The 25,502-nt window shown below is 36.8% G+C and overlaps 1 protein-coding gene across 1 annotated transcript in view; it reads left to right on the top strand.

Moving 5' to 3' along the window:
- The window catches only part of LOC122815364 (dynein axonemal heavy chain 3-like), a 4,921,723-nt gene that overhangs the window by 610,267 nt on the left and 4,285,954 nt on the right, over positions 1-25,502 (top strand). The window lies entirely within an intron of this gene.

Consider the following 25,502-nt stretch of genomic DNA (forward strand, 5'->3'; position numbering starts at 1 on the left):
CTATGTGGCACACCTCATCACTAAGGGCTTTTCATCCAGAAAAAAGGAGGTCATTGTCCCACTGTACTCATCGCTCATTAGACCCATTATAGAATACAATGCCCCGTTTGGTATGTACCTCTCAAGACATCTGCAACAACTGGAAAGGCCGCAGAAATACCTCACTAAAAGAATCACAGCCTAAAGCAGATGCCCTACGGTGACTGCCTTAAAAAACTCCAGCTATACTCTGTCGCATATTGTCTACTCAGAGGCGATCTCTGCTTAACATACAAGGCCATGTCAAACCCAGAGCTGTTGGACATGCTACACTTAAAGAAATCCCAATCCCTCAGAGCCACACACTCCAGGGATCTAAACCTTGTCATCACAATAAACAAAACATGCTGGAGGGATAGGTTCCTGACCCAGAGACTCCCCAGACTCTGGAATAGATTGCCCATACATGTCAAGCAGAGTGACTCTTTGGCCCTCTTCAAAAGGAACCTTGACACTTGGATGGGAGAAAGGAAATTCACCCCAGGGATCACGTCAGTCGCCCTGCTAGACAGGGGTCCAGGGAAGTAAATAGTGTGGGAAGAAATAGCCAGGGAATTGTTATGGCTAGGCTTGTATAGGCCCTAGGGCTGATAGCCTACAACCAACCTATGAACCTATGAATCACCATTACTGCAAGGGCATCCCACCCTCATGTCAGTGTATATGTGTTTCCATTCATACACAGAGTAAGCTACTCTCTGTAAGAGTGACAATGCCATATTCTCAGTCCCTGACTGACTAATTGCCAGAAATCTTCCACCTGTGAGTGACAAACAGACAGCTGGAGCATCACTTTCCCCCAAAAGGAATGAGCCTGCATCAGCCTGTCAGTTCTCACCCTACCCCATTGGGCTCCTTCCACACCTAAATCAGTAGTCAAAGTCAGGCTTATCAGGGTCACAGTCAGGCCTTTGACTTACTGAATTACAAAGCTAGGTCATTACTTCAGAAAATTAATTAATTTGCTTTGCTTGTTTAATGTGTTGCTGTTCTAAATTTTCCAGTTCTGGTAGGAATAGTACTTCTACAAGTCCCATATGCATTATTACAAATTTACATGGCCTCTGGTCCTTTACAACAAAACCTGCTGATTTATCTTTCTTGGTCTCAAAAGACAACACCATAATGTTACTCTGCAAAAGAGCCAACTAGCTTCCAGTCATAGAACCTTTAACCTTCTACAACTCATTCATGCATTTAAAGAACTGTAGCTGTAGCTTGGTCACTTTGTTTATCTTGCCTCCAGTAAACCAATGCAAACACTGCTCAGATCTTATTAGTTCTGCACAGATAACCCAACATATTACAAACATAAAACGCTTCTGACTATGGATTATTTTCACTTGATCTAAAAGTATTTTAAAAGTATGAATGTTCTAACTTTGCTGGAACTGATATGTACTAGCTCAAAGCACCAGAAGGCAAAGGATCTATTCCTAGGTCAAAAGGGCCAAGGTGGAATATATATATATATATATATATATATATATATATATATATATATATATATATATAAATGTTCAAGACATACAGGGTGGGTAGCAAAAAAATAAATAAATAAGTACTACATAATATGAAATTCTGAAGAACTTACAAGCAAACATTCACAAGTATGTCAATAGATTTGGATGTAATTAAGCATATATCATCAGCTTTGTCCCAGCATGTAAAAGTGCTGTTTCATACATTTCTCTTTTGGATTTAAATGTTTTGTAAAGGATTTATATCTCTGCGAACAAAATAAGCAGTGTATTGGGAAGAAAAAATAACATCTAGTTTTATTTTCAATTTGCATACTACATTATGTTTGTTTCTGAAATGTTGGGAAGCTGTGATATAAAATTATGACTTTAGAAAAGAAAATAGTTGTGACAGTCTTACTGGCAAAGCAAGGAAAGCTTTTAAGCATTTATGTACTATAAATGGTCTTCTTCTTCTTCTTTTTCTTTCGGCTGTTCCCATTAGGGGTCATCACAGCGGATCATCTGTCTCCATTTCTTCCTGTCCTCTGCATCTTGCTCTGTCACACCAACCACCTGCATGTCCTCTCTCACCACATCCATAAACCTTATCTTAGGCCTTCCTCTTTTCCTGTTACCAGGTAGCTTCATCCTTAGCATCTTTTTCCCAATATACTCAGCATCCCTCCTCAGCACATGTCCAAACCAATGTAATCGTGCCTCTCTGGCTTTGTCTCCAAACCTTCCAAACTGGGATGACCCTCTAATATACTTATTCCTAATCTTGTCCAACCTCGTCACACCCAGTGCAAATCTTAACATCTTTAATTCTGCCACATCCAACTCTGACTCCTGCCTTTTTGTCAGTGCCATTGTCTCCAACCCATATAACATAGCTGGTCTCACTATCCTCTTGTAGACCTTCCCTTTCACTCTTACTGGTACTTTTCTGTCACAAATCACTCCTGACACTCTTCTCCACCCACTCCATCCTGCCTGTACTCTCTTCTTCACCTCTCTTCCACACTAACCATTACTCTGAACTGTTGATCCCAAGTATTTAAATTCATCCACCTTAGCCAACTCTACTCCCTGCATCCTCAGCATTCCTCTATCCTCCCTCTCATTCACACACATATATTCTGTTTTAATCATGCTGACCTTCATTTTTCTCCTCTCTAGACCATATCTCTACCTCCCCAGGGTCTCTTCAACCTGCTCCCTACTCCCACTACAGATCACAATGTCATCTGCAAACATCATAGTCCACAGGAACTCCGTTAATGGTACTATGGCTAAAAAAGCCAGGTAAGGGTGCAGTTGTAATAGTTCTTAGTAAAACAATATTACATAATGGCTATTTGTCCATAAAACTCAGTTCAGGAGGAGGAGTAAGGTTTAAGGGAAAGCAGGAATTAAGCAATTTATGTAATGCTGTTGTTAAAAATTACTGTTGTAAAGAAAGAAAACATAAATGTAATGTACAATGCAAGAAAAATATTAATATAGTTTGTTTTATTTCCTGTTGATGTACGTGTCTGTTACTTAAGTGATAATTTAATAGAAGTGATTAAAAAGAAAGAGAAGGTAAGCCAGAACCTAAACTTGCGCAACACCCAAATGCCATTTCAAAAAAGGTAGAGGTCAACAAAATACATGCACTGAAGAGAGTGAATCATCCCAACACCATTCCTTGAGTACCATTAGCCCCCTTCCTACACTAAAATCATACCTCACTTCCTGTGATGACATAACCTGCCATCCACAATAACCCCCCCCATTGCCAAAGGCAAGTTTTTTAGATGACGACTAGGTCTGTCAAGGCAAACTCTTATTATGACCTACTTAATGACCAATATACATATATATATATATATATATATATATATATATATATATATATATATATAGGTTCATAGGTTGGTACTAGGCTATTGGCCCTAGGGCCTATACAAGCCTAGCCATAACAATTCCCTGGCTATTTCTTGCCATAATATTTACTTCCCTGGACCCTTGTCTAGCAGGGCAACTGATGTGATCCCCAGGGTGAATTTCCTATCTCCCATCCAATCATCAAGGTTTCTTTTGAAGAGGGCCAAAGAGGCGGTCTGCTTGACATGCATGGGCAGTCTATTCCAGAGTATGGGGAGTCTCTGGATTAGGAACCTATCTCTCCAGCATGTTTTGTTAATTGGGATGACAAGGTTTAGATCCCTGGAGCATGTGGCTCTGAGGGATTGGGATTTTTTTAAATGCAGCATGTCCAGCAGCTCTGGGTTTGACATGGCCTTGTATGTTAAGCAGAGATCGCCTCTGAGTAGATGATATGTGACAGAGTATAGGTGGAGTTTTTTTAGATGGTCAGCATATGGCATCTGCTTTAGGCCTGTGATTCTTTTAGTGAGGTATTTCTGCGGCCTTGCCAGTTGTTGCAGATGTCTTGAGAGGTACATACCAAATGGGGCATTGTATTCTATAATGGGTCTAATGAGGGATGAATACTGTGGGACACTGACCTCCTTTTTTCTGGATGAAACATCCCTTAGTGATGAGGTGTGCCACATAGAAGGATTTCCTGACTGTTGTAGTGATTTGGCTATCGAAGGTGAGACCACTGTCCATCTGTGTCCCTAAGTCTCTTATCACACTTTCGGTGTTTAATGTACTGCCACCTATGTGGTAATTCACGGGTACATGTTTTTTCCCAAAGGGGATAACTATACATTTTTTGGCATTGAACTTGAGCCCATGGCTTTGGCACCAAGCATCTGTTCCTGTACGGCCCTTTTGTAGAATGTCCACATCATTTGGGGATTCAATAATGGCTCCCACTTTGCAGTCATCTGCAAACTTTGTTAGCCAGAGTCCCTTAGTGTTGATCTGTACTTCAGAGAAGTGGATGCTAAACAAGAGCGGTCCCAGGACTGAACCCTGAGCTACTTCACTTGTCACTTGCCTGGAGCTGGATATATATATATATATATATATATATATATATATATATATATATAGATATAGATATATGTGTGTGTAAGTGGTGGCTAATATTATATATGTAAACACTAGAGCACATTAAGCTTATATAAGATCTCATGGTCTGCAATAGTACAAAGCAGGAATTGTACAAGTTTTCAAGCATTATTTCCTACAAGGATTCTAAGCACCATAAAATTCTGAATACTTTCCAAAGTACTAAATTATTAATTTTGAAACTGTGCCAGCATTTACATTCTTATATTATGTTCTGAAGCTGTGGATCAAAGTGCTAAAGGTTATGTTCAAGACACAACTGTTGCTGTTAGTAAATTAAAAGGTATTATTGAACTGGAGCAAAATGATTTGCTTATGATTATTGACATCAGATCAATACTATAGATCATAATGATATTTAATTGCCTTAAGCTGGCTGCTGGACAGATTTTCACATAATTCCAATGCATATAACAGTACTATACTGTTTCTAGCAGAGTTAATTCTCAATAATAAATGTTATGCTTCAGGACTGTAAGCGCAATTTTTAAAGCTGTGAGAATTTATGTGGATTGCAAGGAAATAAATCCTAACTGTTTGCATCACGAAGTATTCCTCTCTCTTCTCTGAGCTACAGTTATCTCAGAGTCGGTATATTTAAGTATAGATTAATTGCGTGAGTACGGGGACTGCATTGGGGTAGAAGGACCTTATTTCTTGCAAGAAAGATTTTAAAGTGCAATAGCTAGTTTCATATTTTGATGTTGTTTAGAAGAATTGTAGTTCATGTTTCATAGTTTTGTGACCCGCAGTACTGATTATGGAACTTTTGCTGGGTCACCTAATATATTTATATCTACTACTACTATCTGCAAATCAAAGTTATAGTACATTTGCATGTACTTATTTAACCTCGAAAGAAAATCAGCAGCTTTTTGCATCATATGTCAGCTGCAAAGAGGTCAATAAATAAATAAATAAATAAATAAATAAATAAATACATTAATTAATTAATTAATTAATTAAATAAAAATATTTTTGAATCCGATGTGCTTTGCTGTTAGGGATGGCCATAACTATGAAGATTATAAAATTATTAAAACTGATATGAAGAGAGATTCCAATCAGGTTTACTTTTTGTGAATGTGTGTTTTTACCCTTTAAGGGAAATCTGTAGTAGTAAATAATCTGTTAGACTGTAAAAAATTCATCCATAGAATTAAAAATGTAATATAACATGTAGTCAGTTTATTAGACTAGATTAAAATATTATTGAAACAGACCTCATTGTGAATGCTGTAAATGAAGCAGCTAAATTATTTTATCGATTGTAGCTACATGCTGCAACTAATTTAAAAATAATTTGAAGGTGGAATAGAGTAATGGAAAATGAGGGGTAAAGTTCCTTTGCTTCTAAGCAACAATCAACATTAAACAGGAGAAGAGGTAAGTTCCATGAGCTTGACTTGTAAACAAAGATGTGTTTTTCTATATTGAAATAATTGCTCTTTAAAACTGGCATATTTGAAATTAAACAGTTTGGTTACATTTAAACAAATGTTAGAAGAAAAAGGCATACACAGTTTGAATTGAGAGTTCTGTGTCTATGTATGTTGTGTAACATCAATAAAGAAATAGAGGCAACTACCCATTATAAACATTCTGAAAAGTAGAAAATGCCTTTATTTGGTTGAGTTTATTGTATGATTTGCATGTTGTTTATGTTATATAATAAGACTGTATCTGTTTCTATGAAAAACAGACCTATGAAGTCTTATAAGGTAACATGTCTGCAATCTACAAAAGTAGAGTACTATACAATGAATATGCATAAAGTTAAGACAGATTTTAAAGTGTTTACATTCTCAGATTTACAGACAGTATAAACAAATAAACCAGGTAGATTTTAAGAGTGAGTTATTGTTTTTCAAAAGTCAAAGTGGCAGATAAAATTGTAAAATGTATTTTTAGTGAAAATATTTTACTTAAGCTATACTTGGTAAAAATAAGAAAACTGAACTTTAAAATAAATATACTTGTTATGAAAATGATAAGCTAAGTTGCTGAGCTTTACATTTTGTATAATTATGTGACCAATTTATTGACTATGAGATGTATGAATGGTATCTAAATATATATTTTTAATATTATTTTAATTATTTTATTTATATTTATGGCTGGTTTTATACAAACTTATTTCTCTGTTTATGTAGAATACAAGTAAGGGTTAGTATATCGTAACTCTAGTCATGGTGGAAGGATTAATCAAGTTGTTTATAAAGTGAGAAGTCATGACAATACTGAAGTATCTGATGACAATGGAAATGAACCACCATGTGACCAAGTCCCCCTGGCCCCTTTGGAAATACCACAAATGAAGACATTAGAGAAGATTTCCAAACAAAATCCTGTAACATGCAGGTGGATAGCCAACTGGCTCACAGACATGAACCAGGAAGTTAGAACTGGGGAGTCCACATCTACAAAGAGGCCATTCACAAGTGGAGTCTCTCATGGATCAGTCCTTGAAACACTCTTTTTTTGGCATTTACATCTCTGAAGTCAAGGCCAATGTCAGTGGTCTCTGGCTGACTACATACACAGATGATTACAAATTAGGAACTGTTACTGAATCCCACACTGACACAAATGTTCTCAAGGAGGGGCTGACAGAGACAAGCAACTGGAGTCAGAGCCATGGACTAAAACTAAATGCCAAGAAATGCATACTAGTATCCTTCTGGAAGTCATCCATCCCTGTTAACTGTCATATTGACAACATACCCTTTAGAGTTGACCCAGTAGTCAGGGACTTAGGGACACACATAGGTAGAAATCTAGCCTTTGACCATCACGCGTCTATAGTAGTGAGGAAAATTCTTCTGTGTTGCACAACTTATAATCAAAGGGATGGCATTTAAGTCCAAGGAAGTCATTGTTCCACTGTATTCACCATTCATCAGACCTATCATTGAGTACAACGCCCCATTTGGTATATACCTAACCGGGCATATCCAGTAATTGGAACATCCAATGAGGTTTCTCATTAAAAGCTTAAGTAAACTGTCCTATGCAGACCAACTCAAGGCTCTATCCCTGTATTCTGTCTCCTACAGACTTTTGAGGGGAAATGTATGCCTGACATACAGGACATTGTCAGACCCCACTCTGATGGACCTCCTGCATATCCACAAAAACAGACAGCACCATAATTTCCTATTCTGAAGGCTTAAACCTTGCCTGTTATATAAATAGGGTCTGCTGGAGACACAGGTATATATCCCAGAGATTACCCCATCTCAGGAACAGGCTCCATGTGAAGCAGAGTTCCTCCCTAACCCAATTCAAGTGCAGCCTGGAAAATTGGATGGGGAACAAGAAATTCATACCTGGTTTGGCACCTATGTCTCTAATGAACATGGGCAACTGGTAAATGGTTCATCTCCCTGGCCCTAGCTTGTAAATGTTTCATCTCCCAAGACCCTGCTTACACTTATCAATGGTGTCAGAACTTGTCCAAGATTTGGGATGCATGGCTAGGCTTAAAAGGTCCTTGTGGTCATTAGCCTAGTAAACACCTATGAATCTATGACCCTATAACACCTATGGGGTGGTTCAGAACAACCAAACCTGGGACGGCAATCACCAGTGGGGGGGGGGAGGAGGAGCGGGACTGTGAGCGTTGTCACGGACATGAACAGCTTTACCAGCCTGGCTTGGCAATAAGGTTTGAAAGTAGTTGAGAATAAGATTAAAGATTTTAATATTTATGATTATAGTGAATTTTGTGTCAACAAGGATCATGCAAAGTTATTTGAAAAGGGGAGTACAATTATCTTATTAGGAGAACATCAGTGTGGGATACCATTACTGATCTTAGGTTATTTACTAGAAAACTTAATTTAGCCCTTTGGTTCAAAAATGGAGGAGAAAAAGTGAATGTGTTAAAAATGGTTTATAAAAAAACTAGTGCATTTAACCCACCTCATAATTCTGTTGTGGCTCTTTTTGTAAAAATATGTCAATTAGATATTCATAAACTGTTAAGTAATAGAAGTAGAAAGGGGAGGATATGTGACAACCTGAACCCCCATGAAAGTGAGGTTTTAAGTAATATTTTAATAAAAAGAAGATTTAAACAATGAAACCAGAGAAGGGAAGGATCTCGTTGTTATGAATGTTTCTGATTACTTGTGTAATATGATGGATGTATTAAACAATGGATTTTATGAAGAAATGTCTAAAAATCAAGTAAATATTGTTTCTGGTAGAACTGATTATATTTTATACAATATGCTACGCAAGGTGAAGAATAATTTAAATTCATGGAAGTGAAAAAGTCCCTTATTCCTTCCATTGTGGTATTCCAAAGATGCACAAACATTTATATAACCCACCCTTTAGGCCAATTGTTGTTGTGGATAGGGTAAAAAAAATTTGCCCTGGTGTGAAGCTTATTGATTATAATATTAAGGGTGAGTTTCAAAATGTTTCTCGCTCACTCAAAGATTCATGGGATTTTTTTAAGGAACATAAAACAAGACTTATACAGGGAGATTGTGTTCTTTGTGACTATTGATGTTAAAAATCTTCTGCCATCCCACATAGGGTGGGTTTAGAGTGATTTAATGATTATCATGTTGTGAAAAGTTCTCTTTTGAATGAGAAAATTAGTATGATAACCACTTTGATGGAGATAGTCTTGAGAAAAAAACTATGTTATCTTGGAGGATGAATACTACCATCAATCCATAGGAGTGACAATGGGTGCAGCATGTGACACCTGGGGTTTGCAAATTTGATAATGGTCGACTGGGAACGGAGATGTATATGGAATTCTACATTTGTTAAAAAGTGAGGCTTATACAACAGGTTTCTTGGTGGCATATGTGTTTCTGGTGAGGAGCTTGTGATGAGTTGGAAGAGTTTATTCTTTATATTAATGCAGCTGTGTCCTTTTTGGAGTTAACTTAAGACATAACTTATGATAAGTTATACTACTTGGATGTGACTATTATTAAAGACAGCTCACCTACTCTAACTCCCTACTACAGTACAGTACTTGCCAACCTTGTTTAATTTAACATTTAACATTTCACAGTTAGCAGGATCTAAAGAATCCCTAATGGTTATGAATGTAATTAATAATAAAGTTTTTTAATTGCAAATTTAGTTATATTCCTACAAGACTGACATTATTATTCATGAGTCATAGTTAAAGAACAATGTCTGGAAACCAGTTCTGTGAGGGTATAAATTTATTTATTTTTATTTATTTATTTATTTATTTTACATTTGTTGACCGAGCTAGTCTAGCTGGATACATGTCCATTTTCAGTAGAGGCCCAGGGAGAAAAGCTCCAAGAAACATACAAAATTAATATAGAAGTTATGACAGATTAATATAAAAACAGCAATTGTTACATAAAAACATTAGTGTTTTTTTTTTCAAAAGAAATACAAATTATAATACTCATAGTCATTAATAACAAATGTTATTGTTATGATAAATGTTTTGACTGCAGCAAACACTCTAACAAAAAATCCTGTGGAGATGTTATGATAGGGATTAAAGATTGTTATGAGATCTGTAATTAATACATGTTGAATAATATTACCAATACTGTAGATTGGATAACTGTGACAATAAAGGCAACCCTGGAACATGTAACAGTTGTCGGAGTGTGTAGATCACCAAAGTGCTGATGACCTAGAGAAATGCATTAATTCCTTGCATAAAGCAGATGAGGGAAAATAACAGTGGCTAGCAACATAAATGTACCTGAAATATAAAGGAATAATACTGATTCAGCAACATTAGTAATGGAATTATTTACAATGTATAAGATTGTTGAAAAGATTACCAGGGAATAGAATGTACTGCACATCATTTGTTTTCCTAAGGAGTTCCTAAGGAAATGACTGCTACTTCATGTCAAATTTGGCATCATGGATGTGCAGTAATCATGGAGTGACAGGGGTTAAACTGCTGCTGGATAATTCTGTTAAACTGAGATCTGAATCGATGCACAGAAGATTAATAACAGTCTATATAGAAGCAAAACAGTCACTATGTAAAACTAATTGGAATGATGTATTCAGTGGAAAACTGCCGAAAGAACGTGTCAGGTTTTTAAAGATAAATTGTTTTAATGCAAAGACTCAAAGTAAAGTTTAATATCACGACCTAGGAGGATATATTTCTGAAAGAACAAGATACGTGTTTAAGTTGAATGACAGGAAAATATAAAAAAATAAAAAAGAGCAGTTTGTATGCAGATGACTTGAAAACTAGTAAACTGATGTGTATTACAGATAGGGCATGTCTGCAAAATAGTGTAGAAAGTATGCCGAAAATAAAAATAGATCTGTACAGTAACAAGTAACAACTAAGAAAAACAAAAAAATGTACCGAAGCTAACACAGCTGAAGGTAAAACAATAAACTTTAATGCACACAAAAGAGAGTAAGCGCTTTCACGGTGTGCACACATATAAGAAAGCAAGTATACCAAGGACATTCATGGATGCAAATATTTTACTTATTATGAAAGGCTGAAATATCTGAACTTGCATAGGATCATAGGATCATTGGAAGTTACTCGGCTAATGGCCCTAGGGCCTTACAAGCCTAGCCAAGTTCTACCCTTATTTCCATGATCACACCTATTGCCTCTGTCCAAGAGGGACACACGTTGAACCTTTGTGGTGAATTTACAGTTACCCATCCGGTTCTCCAGATTGCATTTGAAGAGGGCCAATGAGGTGCTCTTATTGACATGAAGTGGGAGTTTGTTCCAAAGGTGTGGTACCCTCTGGGGGACAAATCTTTCCCTAAAGCAGGATCTATTAATGTCACATACCAGGTTAAGGTTTTTAAAGTGAATAACTCTGTACCATTTGACTTACAGAAATGAAAGCATTTCCAATAATAGAGGGTCAGAGACTGTCTTGTATTCAAGGAGACATCGCCTCTGACTAGTCTGTATGAAACAGAATAAAGTGAAAGTGATTTCAGATGATCCACATAGGACAGATGCTTGAAGATCTAAAATGTTCCTCGTGAGGAACCTTTGTGGTTTCTCCAGCTGCTGCAGGTGCTTGGAAAGGTACATACCAAAACGGACATTGTACTCAATTATTGGCCTGATGAGGAAAGAGTAGAGGGAGTTCATAGTTTCTTTTTTTCTGGAGGCAATGAGCAATATAGAATGTTCTTCTTACCACTGTGGAGATATGGTGGTCAAAGGTGAGGTTGCTGTCAACTTGTGTGCCCAGGTCTTTCACCACTGAGTGTGTACTTAAGATGTGGTAATTAGCAGGAACATTGCCCTTACTGAAAGGGACGATAATACATTTTTTTGCATTGAGTTTAAGGCCATTACTTTGGCATTAATATTTTATGGGCGGCCGAGTCTGCATGTCCTCTGTGGTGGCGTGGGTTTCCTCGGTGCATCCCAAAGACATGCTCCAGGTGGATTGAAACTCCACTGCCATTCAATGTGCGGACAGGTGATCCTGGGCTGCGACTAAACCGGAAAAAAAACAAAGAAGAAGAAGAAGAAGACTTTGGCATTAATATTTTGTTTCTGTAAGACCCTCTTGTAGGATGTTGATGTCATTTGGAGATTCTATGACCGTTCCCAGTTTGCAGTCATCAGCAAACTACTACATATGAGAATATAGAAAATACTTATTCTGCTGTTGGGAATGCTGAGTAGCCATCAATAATGACTAGTAAAAACTCCCCATCATACATGGGTCCATTGAAATAATTATTCATAATAAGTTTTTTAGGGAGTTCTGACTGTAAATGGTTACCACTTTATTGTGCTGTACATTTTACTATCAGATGAGATAGGAAGGCAACATTTTTTTCTAATGTCTGATAGATAAACATAGAAAGCAAATGTTCTCCCTTACCATTGCATTTGTTTTCCCATTTTATAGATCTTCCTAATGAACAATTTGTATTCTTTTTCACTAGTGTTTCCTGATAAAAAATTGCAAGCACTTTCGATTTTCAATAATGTTGTTTGTATTTTACATTTCTCATTTTTGTTTATGGCTTTCACTTTAACATCATTACAGCTTATCTTATGAAGAGTGCCATTAATGTAATATTCTTTAATTGTCTTTAAAGCAGTGCATTTTTCAGTTGCATTTTTGTCGTTAATTATATAAAAATATACGAACAATGACAATGCTAGCGAAGCATTCCCATATAAGATAAGATGGCTAGCCTTAGGCACCTTTAAGTGGGCACTCTTAAAAGTTCTGGCTACCCATTATAAGCATTTAATAGTGCTCACATCTGAAGTCACACAGGGCTGTACATGGTAACCCTTGTGTAAGTTTGTGTCTACCCATCTAATCATCAAAATTAACCTTAAAGTTAGACAAAGTAGTACTTAGTGGCAACTCATTCCATAGTCTGGAATACATGGAGTTAGGAAGGGAGTACATGGAGTTAAGAACCTATCCCTTCAGTAAGGCTTCTTTATTTGTTGGTGTAAATTTAGGTCCCTGATCCAGGTGTTTGCAGAGCCAATACTTTAAAAACAAACAGGAAGTTAAATAGGATGGGCTATTTTATGGCCCAAAAAAAAGTGAGACACAAGTTCACCAGAATCAACTGATGGAACTGCTGAGTATGAGGAGAATTTTACTAATTTATCAAGACAGTTGAACGATTAAAGCCCTTTTATTTATTTTGTTTTGGTTTTGGGACCTTTCCAGTTTGGTAATATGCCTTGATTTGTACATATCAAAGAGGGCATTGCATTAAATGATGATTCTTGTAAGGGAAAAAAGGAGTACAGTGGAGGCCCAGTGTGAATTATGCAGCACCATGGACATAACTGTATATATACAGCTAGTCTTGTATAACTGCATGACATAGAACTACTTGTAATATCTGCATGCCAAATAGATTCATAATGTTGCATGATCTGTCTCTCAGAGAGGGAGGATGTAGATCAAAGGACAGAATGTGCACATATAAATATCAGGCACATGCTATTCCTAGTGCCATTTTAAGAGTGCAGCCAGAGAGTGAGCATGTATGATTGCAGTAGTTAGTTTGTATATAAGTACTTAAGTTAAAGTCGCAAACTTCTATCGTGATGTGTTTTTATATAATAAAGCTGCTTGAACAGTACCCATGAAGACTCATCTATTGTGTCCAAAGTAGGAGAGCAACAGCAATAAACGGAAATAGTAAGACAAGTGAATAGTTTGTAATTTTTGAATGCAAGTAATGCAAAAGCAAAATATATTGCTTGTACGCATTTTAATATATGTGAATTTGAAAATGCTTTATATAAATTGTGGTTGTGCAAAGAAAATTAGAGTATATGCTTCACTGCTTATGTAAAATAATAATGCTCAGATTCTCAAAAAAGACATTATAAGCATATGCCTGTTTTCATGAAATAATAATTTTCAAAGCTGGTATCTAAGTAAAGACTTGAAAGTTCGTTTGCATATGACACAAAGCTGTGAACATGGACCCAGTTTTAACATGGATGACAATGGTAGGCACATTCATATCTGTGATACTTCCAGCCAAGAATGAATAACATGTATTGGACAGTACAAAGCTATTATTTAGCAAATACTATTACACATTTTTCTGAACTTGCACTTCAAACACTCAGGGTCCTCCCTTGACTCAGCCTGTATAGCAATATGATGGTTTATACCTTCTCCCTCATATACTCCGGGTGCATACACAAATGAACGCTCTCTTTCTATGGCCTCTGAGTGAGCTAAGTTTAGAAAAACGAATGCCTTGGTTCATGCATCTTTATCTGAATAAGCTGCTTGAATAAAAATATCGTACTCACTCAAATACTCTCCAATTCTCTGCAATATTCTTTTCAAATACAAGTGGTAAGGGGTTTTGAAATCCATCTGCCATATTAACTCATACCAGTTAAGGGTTTAGCATATAAGCATGAACACATACACATATACATATGCCAGAAATTTAAGCCAGTACTTGTCACTTTGCCCAATAGCACAATACGCCTCTGTGTAATTGAACTTTGTGAAATAAGTCTCTCAGGCACTGTAATACTCTTGAAATTACTGTATTGCAAAAACTCACCTCTTCTCAGTGTAAGAAACATATCAAATAACTGCAGGATGCAAATGAACTTGGCTCAGAGTCAATAACCTTTTGAAGTAATGGCACTCTGCGAATAAGTGTACACAGCACACTGAAATTTCTCAAAATGACGATGCCTTTCTAGGCAGTTCTCTACAGTGCAAGAAACACTCTGTAATGGTGCAACATTGTGAATGGACTCACCCAGCACAAGAAACTTTTCAAAATGGCTATACTTTGACTATACTTCACAAAACAGTTGCACTTTGCACACAAATAAACTCTTTGGAATACATGCACAGTAATAAACACACACTGTAAGCACTTTTACACACTTTGAGATTCTTCGAATAACTTTAGTTATGCCCTTGATACAATACGAAGCCAAAGTTATGTCAAAACACAGTACTTTGCCAAAAAACATGCAGCCGCTTTGCTTTATTTACACTTAATGTGCCCTTTTTGCCCTTATTATATTAATTTTGCTCATTTAATCTCTTTTTATGCCCATTGTACTTTTCTTGTGCTTGTTTTACTCCAAACGTTCGTTTTGCCTTTAAACATATTTGTTTTGCCTTTAAATATGCTTGTTTAACTTTTCTGATAATGTTTTTGTCAGACACCCTTAGTTTAAACATTTACCTTAGTTAATAAACCTTTTGTGCCTCCTGTTTGTTTAATAATGCATTTTGTGCCCTTGTAATGCTCTGTTTTGTCCTTTTTATAAGTAAGTAGCTTGTGCATATTCTCATTACTTTTGCTTCTTTTCTGGCTTTTTTTTCATGCTTGTTTCTCTTAGTTTACCTTCACTGTCATTCTGCACCTCATGGCTCCGAATCTTATCCTTTGCGATCCCGGTTCTGACACCATGTTGCTCTCCTACTTTGGACACAATAGAGAGTCTTCATGGGTTCTGTTCAAGCAGCTTTATTATATACGAACACATCACGATAGAAGTTTACTGACTTTAACTTAAGTAACTTGTATACAAACTAACTACTGCAATCATACATGCTCACTTTCTCTGGTTACACTCTCAAAATGGCACTGGGAATAGCACATGCTGGGTATTTATATGTGCACGTTCAGTCCTTGATATGCTTCTTAAAGACACAGCACATAATCTGCAATTGCAATGCTTCCTTTTTAATGCAACATTTACTGCATATTGCCATTAACATACTTATACAACAATAATCACTTAATGCCATTCTTTATTACATAGAACATCACTATATAGTGAGTTATCATAACACTTTAAGTCAGAATAGCACATACACACAGAAATCAACATCATTTCAACACTTCAGCTAAAACTAAGGAACTTTTTCATTGTACTTACAACAAAACTTATATTGACACATAATATAACCTACTAAATCAGAACTGCTACAGTTCAGTAATTTCTTTTGGCTTCTCCAGTTAGGGGTCGACACAGTGGATCAATGGTCCACAGATTGACTGGCAGTGGAGTGTTATGGTGTTGAGTTGCCTGCCCAGCACTCAACCTGCACACACACCTACTTTTTTCTTATTCTTTTCCCGATTAGGGGTCACCACAGCGGATAATCTGTCTGCTCATGATTGGCAGTGGCGTTTTACAGTGTTGAGTTGCCAGCCCGGCACCCAACCTTCCACAGAAGGCACACACATGCACACATACACACACTCACACCTAGGGCCAATTTAAGGTGCCCAATCCACCTACAGCATGTCTTTGGGATGTGGGAGGAAACCGGAGCACCCGGAGGAAACCCACGCGACCACAGGGAGGACATGCAGACTTCACACAAAAGGCACCTCAGCTGAGGATCGAACTGGAGAACCTCTTGCTGTGAGGCAGCAATGCTAACCGCTGTACCACCACGGCCGCCCATGCACACATGCACCTACTGCATGTCTTTAAAACTCATTCAACTGCAGGGAGAACATACAGAGTCACAAACAGAAGGTGCTCCAGCCAGGAATCAAACCAGAACACCTCTTCTCTGAGGTGACAACACTAACCTCTGCACCACCACAGTTGACTCAAAAGCCTTACATTCAAGCACAGCATCTAAACAACAGCTTCGGAATCAGCAGCATCTGCCTCTCATATGTCCAGTAAATCCCAAATCTTTTCAAGGCTATTAAATGTGGATCAGACATCTTGAATGAGTTAGATCTCTGCCCAGTTCCCCTTATTTCTCTGGATGTTTCAAGAAATTAGCATTTGCAAAGGCTCAGCATTAGTATAACAATCTTATATTATCAGAGATTGGCCTTTGACTAATGCAGAGAAGACTGGATTCTTAGTCATATTAGGACTGCAAACACAGTATTAAACAGACTAGGATCTGTGGTTGTTTCATACTACCTTTACTATTATGCTGCTTTCATAGTTTCTTTTCCAATGCTTGTTAGAATATGGGTAATATAATTATTTGGATGTGCTGACTTTTTGTAGGTATCTAATTTGCTTGACTTTATCTATAACTAAGGTATGATTAAAAAAGGAGACTTGTTGCCTACCTTACCAGCGTGTAAAAATGTATTTATATGTGTTTGATTTCTACTGCATATAACTTCACTGTGTGTTGGTTGTTAACAACATATGATCATTCATACACTAATTGGTCAATATTACCATATACAATTTACAAACACAGTTGCTCAAATTTGTACTGTATAGTGCAACAGAGTAAGCAGTTTGATAACAAAAAATATTTCCATATTTTTTTTCTACTACACAATTACTGTTAGTTATTTTTATTGATAGTTTACTCCAGCAGTTAGCTTGTCTGTTATTTTTGTTCAGTTTCTTCTTGGTTATAGCCAAGCAATGTTAATATTGTTAATTTTTGTTGATTCTCAAATGAAATAGGTCTTGCACACATGAGCAAATACATGCAGAACAAAGTCATGATTCATTGAATCTTTTATGCATTGTGTTGGCTGCCCAGGTTCATAGGTGTTTCTAAGCTAACGACCACAAGGGCTTTTTTAAGCCTAGCTATGCATCCCAAATCTCTGACAAGTTCTGATACCCTCCATAAGTGCAAGCATGTGCCTGAGAGATGAACCTTTTACAGGTTACCTGTGTCCATTAGAGAAATAGGTGCCAAACCAGGGCTGAATTTCCAGTTTCCCATCCAATTGCCCAAGTTGCACTTGAATTGGGTTAGGGCGAAACTCTGCTTTACAAGGATGGGGAGCCTGTTTCATAGATGGAAGGTCCTATTTATATCACAGGCAAGGTTTAAGTTTTTAGAATGGGTAATTCTGGTGCTGTTTGTTTTGTGGATATGCAGGAGGTCCATCAGACTGGGGTCTGACAATGCCTTGTATGCACCTCCCCTCAAAAGCCTGTAGGAGATAGAATACAGGGCTAGGGCCTTGAGGCAGTCTGCATAGGACATTTTACCTACTCCCTGTATTCTTTTAGTGAGGAACCTCTGTGGATGTTCTAGTTGTTGGATATACCTGGTTAGGTACATACCAAAGGGGGCATTGTACCTTACAATGGAACAATGACTTCCTTGGACTTAGATGCCACACCCTTGTTTATAAGTTGCGCAACAAAAAATGATTTCCTCACCACTGTAGACACGTGATGGTCAAAGGCTAGATTACTGTCTATGTGTGTCACTAAGTCCCTGACTACTGGGTCAACTCTAAGGGGCATGTTGTCAATATGATAGTTACCAGGGATGGATGGCTTCCCAAAGGATACTATTATGCATTTCATGGCATTTAGTTTTAGTTCATAGCTCTGACACCAGTCCTTTGTCTGTCAGCCCCTCCTGGAGAACATTTGTGAAAGGTGTGAGATTCAATGACAGCTCCTAATTTGCAATCATCTGCACATTTAGTCAGCCAGAGACCACAGACATTGGCCTTGGCTTATGAGAAGTAAATGCCAAAAAGGAGCAGTCTAAGAGCGGAGGGACTCCACTTGTCACTAGCCTCTTTGTAGAGATGGACTTCCCAATTTTAACTTCCTGGGTCCTGTCTGTGAGCCAGCTGGCTATCCACCGGGTGACATATGGGTTTGTACCTAACCTCCTGAGTTTGTCAACAATGCCCGAATGGGGTATTGTGTCAAATGCCTTAGCCATATAATGATAACTCCAGCTGCTACTTGCATATATTACATTAACTGCTGTGTATTCTGTTTTTTTTTTTTTTTTTTTTTTTGCCATGAAAGCCATGAAGGCAGCAAGAAAACATTATAATGAAGTAAAAACAATCTAGTGATGTGATGGCATTGGACATTTTTTCTTTATAATAATTTTTCAAATGTTGCATCTTAGAAAGAGTGTCTGAAGAGACATAAAAACATACAAGGCATGCTTATGGAATCTCAAGGAAAGAACAAGGACATTATTTATATTTTCAAAGAAATCTAGCATTATAATACAACAGATTAAGGCAATAAACTGCAAATGTGCTTGACCATATATAGCTGGGCCTGGTTCCTTCCATCTCAAGTAGAATTTCTGTGACTTTTGCATACTATTTATACATATCAGTGTTCTGGAAGAAGGCATATGATGCTTTTACTCGTCACTTTGTAAACTGATGAAAACAAAAGTAAAGAAGATAAAATGAGGGAAACTACATTTAACTACAGAGGTTGGAATCAGGATTTCGCCAGAAGGTGCACTTAACTTGACAAAAGCTGTTAACCGTTCTTCTGATTAAGCAATCACAATTCAATGTGAAAAAATAAGAAAGAATAACCAACTAAACAAGAGAATGAGGATGCATTCTACTTTCTAAGTAGCTGCTACAGGCAATGACAGACTTTTTTAGCATTTCCTAAAAAATGACAATTCTAAACAAATGTCATTTTTCAAACCATAAATTATTTTTCTTTAATCAAGACCCAAGAGTACTACTTATAAAGAAAACAGACATTAAGTATTGATTCCTCTTTCTCATGTCTAAATGTCTTTGTTTTTCTGCCCATAATTTTTGTGTTTTGAAAAATATCTTTCCTTTTCAGTATTTGTCACACTTGGCTTGGACAAGTCAATGGACAGGGAAGGCAAAATAATCAGGTAGATAACTAATTAATTCTACAGCAACCAAGATACAGATGCAATAAAATGTCCAAAACCTGGGTGCAGTGTGAATGCAGCCTTGATAACAGAATGCTGTTACCATTTGCATATGAGTAGCGTCACACCTCATCTTCAAAATGTAGCCTAGAGCTATAGTTCTGCGCTTGAAGAAAATCAAATGAGTGATATCTCTTTCAAGTGTAGTGTTTAAATACATCAGAAATGATTTTTATGGAAATGACCGCAAATAGAACCAAAGAGATTCAGTAAAATAAAAGAAATGACAGAATTGTCATATATAGTAAAACGGCAGAAGGACACAGTAATATAACTGCAGGTGAATGGAGATATATGATGAAAGAAAATGCCGTTTGCCTCACTAAAATAATTTTGGAATACAGAGCAATTAAATGATATAAGAATAGCAGTCACAGCCAGGTTGCTGGGGTATAATAACTTACAAAAATAATAAAATACACTTACTATAATACAATGAAATTGATACTGAAGAAAATGTTAAGATATGGTAAAAACGCATATTTTTTTCAGTTTGTTGGTTTAGACCATTAAGCCAAGTTAATACATTGTATATATATATATATATATATATATATATATATATATATATATATATATATATAATTTAATTTCTAGATGCCTGTTTTATCCCACTCCTAGTCAGAGAGAAGATAGTCTATACTGGCACTTAACAAGTTAGCATGGATCTATACCTCATAATTGCACTGCCAAATATCTCTCAAGGAGCCCTCAAAATTATTAAGCTGATAACATTTTTCACTGATTTTAATAGTGCTACACTAAAAAGGTTTTGCAGGCACTGCTATCATAGATACCAGCATGTCTAAGTATACTAACTTCAAGACTGCAATGTTGGGGTTAATGAGAAACTTCCTTACCACCAGAGTTCCCAGAAATTGAAGTATAATGTTTGAGCAAAGATGGCAGTCAATTTAATAAAATTATTCCTCTTTCTCTTAAGCACAATCCCTTATTCATTATGTATACCAGTGGGCTAAGTCAGAGAAATGAGTCCGGGAGATGATGTCAGACCACCATGATGCACACACACACACACACACACACACACACACACACACACACACACACACACACACACACACACACACACACACACACACACACACACACACACACACACACACACACACACACACAGTCATGGGTCTACTTATAAATGCTGAAGTTTCAAAACATCAAATTTCTTAGAAACTTTCAAAGTTAGAAGCAGACCCACAATCACACATACTGCATACAAGCCTGGGGCAACTTTGAAGATTTTTGTTTTACCTACACCATGCCTTTAGATTGCAAAAAGAAATGGAATCTGATTTTATATTTGTTCCTTAGTATGAAGCTCTCTGGAGCCATCTGTATCCTAAGACACACACACCCTCCTATATTACCTTAGTATTATAAAAATGTTAGGCTTCCATGGCATGTCCTTTCTATTGGCAGTTATTTCAATGTGTTTATACTGTATTCCATTTGCCTGAGACCATAGTGGTATCAATTGGCTGTGTTACATTCCAAAATTAGTGAAAACTGGTTAAAATGTATACTATTAAATTGTGTACCATATTTTGATCCTGTAAGTTTTGGTATTCCAGAAGGTGAGAACAACTTGTCAAGTAAGTAATGGGAAGACACTCTCTGATGATGGATCTACTAACAGAAATCTTGCATATTCATCAACCAAGTGCATGAAATAATTTGTGACTTTAACCAAATCATACAAATCCATGCTAATATCCAACCAAGCTGATTTTGGTAACAGTGACTTCTGTAATGGAGCAATGGGCAATAGTCAACTTGTACCTTTTACAGTCACATAATGTACTCTTTATGAGAATTGAACCTTAGCACAGAAATAAATAGGACATGCTGGAGGGAGAGATTCATAACCCAGAGGCTCCCTTCACTCTGGAATAGAATCCCAGTCCATGTTAAGCAGAGCCCCTCACTGACTCTCTTCAAGAGTAATCTTGATGAGTGGATGGGAGATCATAGGTTTACCCCGGGGGTCACTTCTGCATCACTGCTAGACAGAGGCACAGTAAACTAACCTTAAAAAGGGCACAGTAAACTCATTCCAAGGGGTGGCAAAAGCCAAATACACTCTGGCTAGGCTTGTAAATGCCCTAGAACAGATAACCTTGTATGAACCTATGAACCTATCCAGCCTTTGTAACTAGTGCTTTGGTTTTAATAATGTCTAAATGTTGCCTGTGAGCAGTCTGGGTAGAAATTCTTTATAAAATGTGTGGGATGTTTGGCCTCCTGCCTCTCAGCAGATATTTTCTTGCTGTTAGTATTGGATTATGTTCTTTAAAATTCACTTACCCCTTTGTAGTTGTGCATTTTTGTCTTTCTTTTGCCATTTGTTTACTTATTAATGAACATTTCATACACTGAAAGCTGGATTCACTTCTCCTTCATGCTCATTTTCTCGTAGTGTTAGCACATTTCAGATCATACTGTCAACAATCATGGTCATCTACTTTGTTTGCATTTTCATTTTGTGGAAATCTGAGTACTAAAAGTAGTACTCTGCAGCTTATGGGGTGTCACTACTTTGAAAGTCTTTCTTTACAAACATTTATAAAGTGCTTTCAAGCCTGCATAATTATCAGTAACTTTTCTCCACATTACATTAACTCCTACTTCCGTATACCACAATCGTAGCATTTTTGCCCTTCCGTGTACCACAATCGTAGCATTTTTGCCCGTGACTTTGAATTAGTATTGCTATTACCTTTACAAGAGTTGTATCTACATCAACATTTGTTTTAAATTCAGATATAAAATAACAAAGTAGTATCTTCAGACTTGTTTTTATTATTATTTATTGTTCTAATACTTTATGTTGAGTTTCAGTCTATTAAAAAGTAATTATTTTTTTTCATTATTTTAATAGCACAGTTACTGTGGTGTAATTATCAATAGAGTACATATTATAATTTGCCATCCTAAGTAAAGTTCTAACTTTTTTATTATTTTCAGTTAGTTTTATGTCATGGATTACTTAATTTTGTGTCTGAAGACATGCCATACTCCAAAATAAATAAATAATGGAATTACAACACTAGCTTTTTATAAAGCACTTTTTTATTCACTGTCAGTCAGTTTTTCATGTTAAAAATTCAAGTGCTTTTCTTAATGTTGTGATTTTCCTCCACTATTCATTCATAATTATTGTGTTATTGTACCTCTTTACCTTTTCTTTCCTTAAATCATGAGCCATATGACATTCTTAAATATTTCTGAACTAACCCTAAAAATAAGCTCTTACCTCATCTTACTCCCAAGTGTGTTTTGAATATGACGATACTTCAGTTGTCTGGATGTAGTTCTAATTGACAGTATCCAGACTTTAGATCAAACTTAAAAATTCTGGATATGCAGTAATTAAATGACCGAGGTTATATTGGGGTAAACTTGCATAAAAAGAAATACAATAAAATTTAACAAAACACACATAATCAGCATTGCTGTCAGAATAAAATAAGCAGCCAAACAGCAATGAAACTAATGGCTAAGATGCATACCATGCACATACCTTAAGTTAACCCCCTAAAACATACACCCCATTAATACAAAAAAGTGTTTTCTTATTGAGCTTTGCTCCCACCCTCTAACTCACATATAACAACTGTGAGACTGATTTTATCTCAGAAAGTAACATCTCCCATCAGAACATAGAGTTGTTCTTGCCAGAGAATGACTATTACGTTACTCAGTATGAGGCAGGCTCAGGTAAATACTGTGATACGTCAGTGTTGTGGCAAAACACAGCTCAGTAAACATGATAATCTCCCAGATTTTTTAATCCATTGAATTCTGTTATGATGACATGAGTTGTAGTGTTCATATGTGTTTCCCTTTGTGTGGCTTTATTCCCTTTTTTGTTAACAATATGGATACATAAGGTATTACTATATTTATGCTTGGTAGCATGACTGTGGATGAATCCAACAGTGTGGTACCTTTTTCTCTTATATCCATTTCTTATTTATTTAACTATTCCTTAACTTTTGTCTTGATTGATATATCATTCTTGCATATGGCTTTCCTAATGGTTTCAAAATGAGATCAGTATGAAGCTTTCCTTTAGGAATCTTTCCCTTAACCATTCCTTCAAATCGGTCATTGCATGTTGCTAGTATATTTTATATCATTGTATTTTTGTCTGCCTTTAATGAGTTTAATACTTCATAGTATCTCTTTCCTTTACTGATGGAGAGATCAGTAATGATGATGATGATAATTTGCACCACTCGAAAATGCAATACAGTTCAACTCTTATTTTATAGATAGTATAGCATCTCTAACCAAGGATTCCTCAACATGTAATTCCAACCCTGCCCAAAAACAACATATCCCCACATCCACTTTAACCTTCATACCTGTGTCCACACCATATATAAAATGGTTCTTAAACAAACTTAAACTGTGCTCTTCTTCAGAAGATGACCTTACAAGTGAGTAGCTAAAAACAGCAGCCAATAGCATTGCCTACCCTGTCTCAATCCTTATAAAAAAGGTGATACAGGAATCCCGCATTCCCTCTCTCTGGAAAAAGTTACACATTATCTCACTGCACAAAGGACATTCAACACACATCAATAACGTTAGACCTATAGCAATCTTATCGCTTCTGTGCAAAATAGTTGAACAATGTATTAATTGCTAGACTATCTCCTGTAGGAAAACTCCTATCCCCTACACAATGTGGCTCCCATCCTTCCCATAGTACTAGCACTGCCCTTCTAAGCTATATAGATATTGTCAATAAAACTAGAGAGGACAGCAAACTGGTCTCTTCCTTATTTCTAGACTTATCTAAAGCCTTCGACACAGTTTGTCACAGTAAACTTCTCCTTTAAATGTCCTCACTAGGTTTGTCTCAGCCCACCCTTCTGTGGTTCAGGAGCTACCTGTTCAATAGGTAGCAGTCAGTAAAATGGCACTCAGCACTCTCTCCTTACCTCCCAGTCACCCCTGGTGTACCACAAGGCTCTATCCTCGGTCCCCTCCTCTTTAATCTTTTCACCAACACCCCCTATACATCCACACAACAGGCCACCCTAAAAAGTATACAGATGCTTCCACTCTCATTTGGACATCTGACAACATGGTACACTTCCAAAACATTACTCAGGAAGCTTTAACAGCCATTGAAACATGGCTTCATAACTCACAAATCATACTCAACCCAAAAAGACAACTATTTTTCTCCAAATCCCTCTCTCATGACAAAACAAAATGTAAAGCCTCTCTCTTGATAATACAAGCATTGAAGTAACTTCTCATACCAAATTATTAGTGGTGATAGTGGATGATAATCTTACATTCATTCTGTATACAAAATTACACAAGAAAAACTTATAAAACTAGGGATGCTTTACACAACTAAAGCTACACTTGCCATTGCTTATCTCCTCCCCACACTTCCTTATGGTGCTCCCATTCTGACTAACCCCTAGGCTTCACAACATTCAAAATGTGAACAATGCTGTAACAAAGTTGTTAAATATGCAACAAATGCCCCTTTCAGAACTCACCACTATATAGCACTAAAAAGTCTAAACTGGTTAGAACTGTCTCATCAACTAACATATACACAGCTTCTTGCAATCTATAAAATTATCCATCATCCATAGCCTGTCCTGAACTGCACACGCACACACACACACACACTCACACACATACACACACACACACACACACACACACACACACACACACACACACACACACACACACACACACACGCACACACACACACACACACACACACACACACACACACACACACACACACACACACACACACACA

This window comes from Protopterus annectens, chromosome 11.part0 (assembly GCF_019279795.1).
Source record: "Protopterus annectens isolate FY-2018-M chromosome 11.part0, PAN1.0, whole genome shotgun sequence".
Lineage (NCBI taxonomy): Eukaryota > Metazoa > Chordata > Ceratodontiformes > Protopteridae > Protopterus > Protopterus annectens.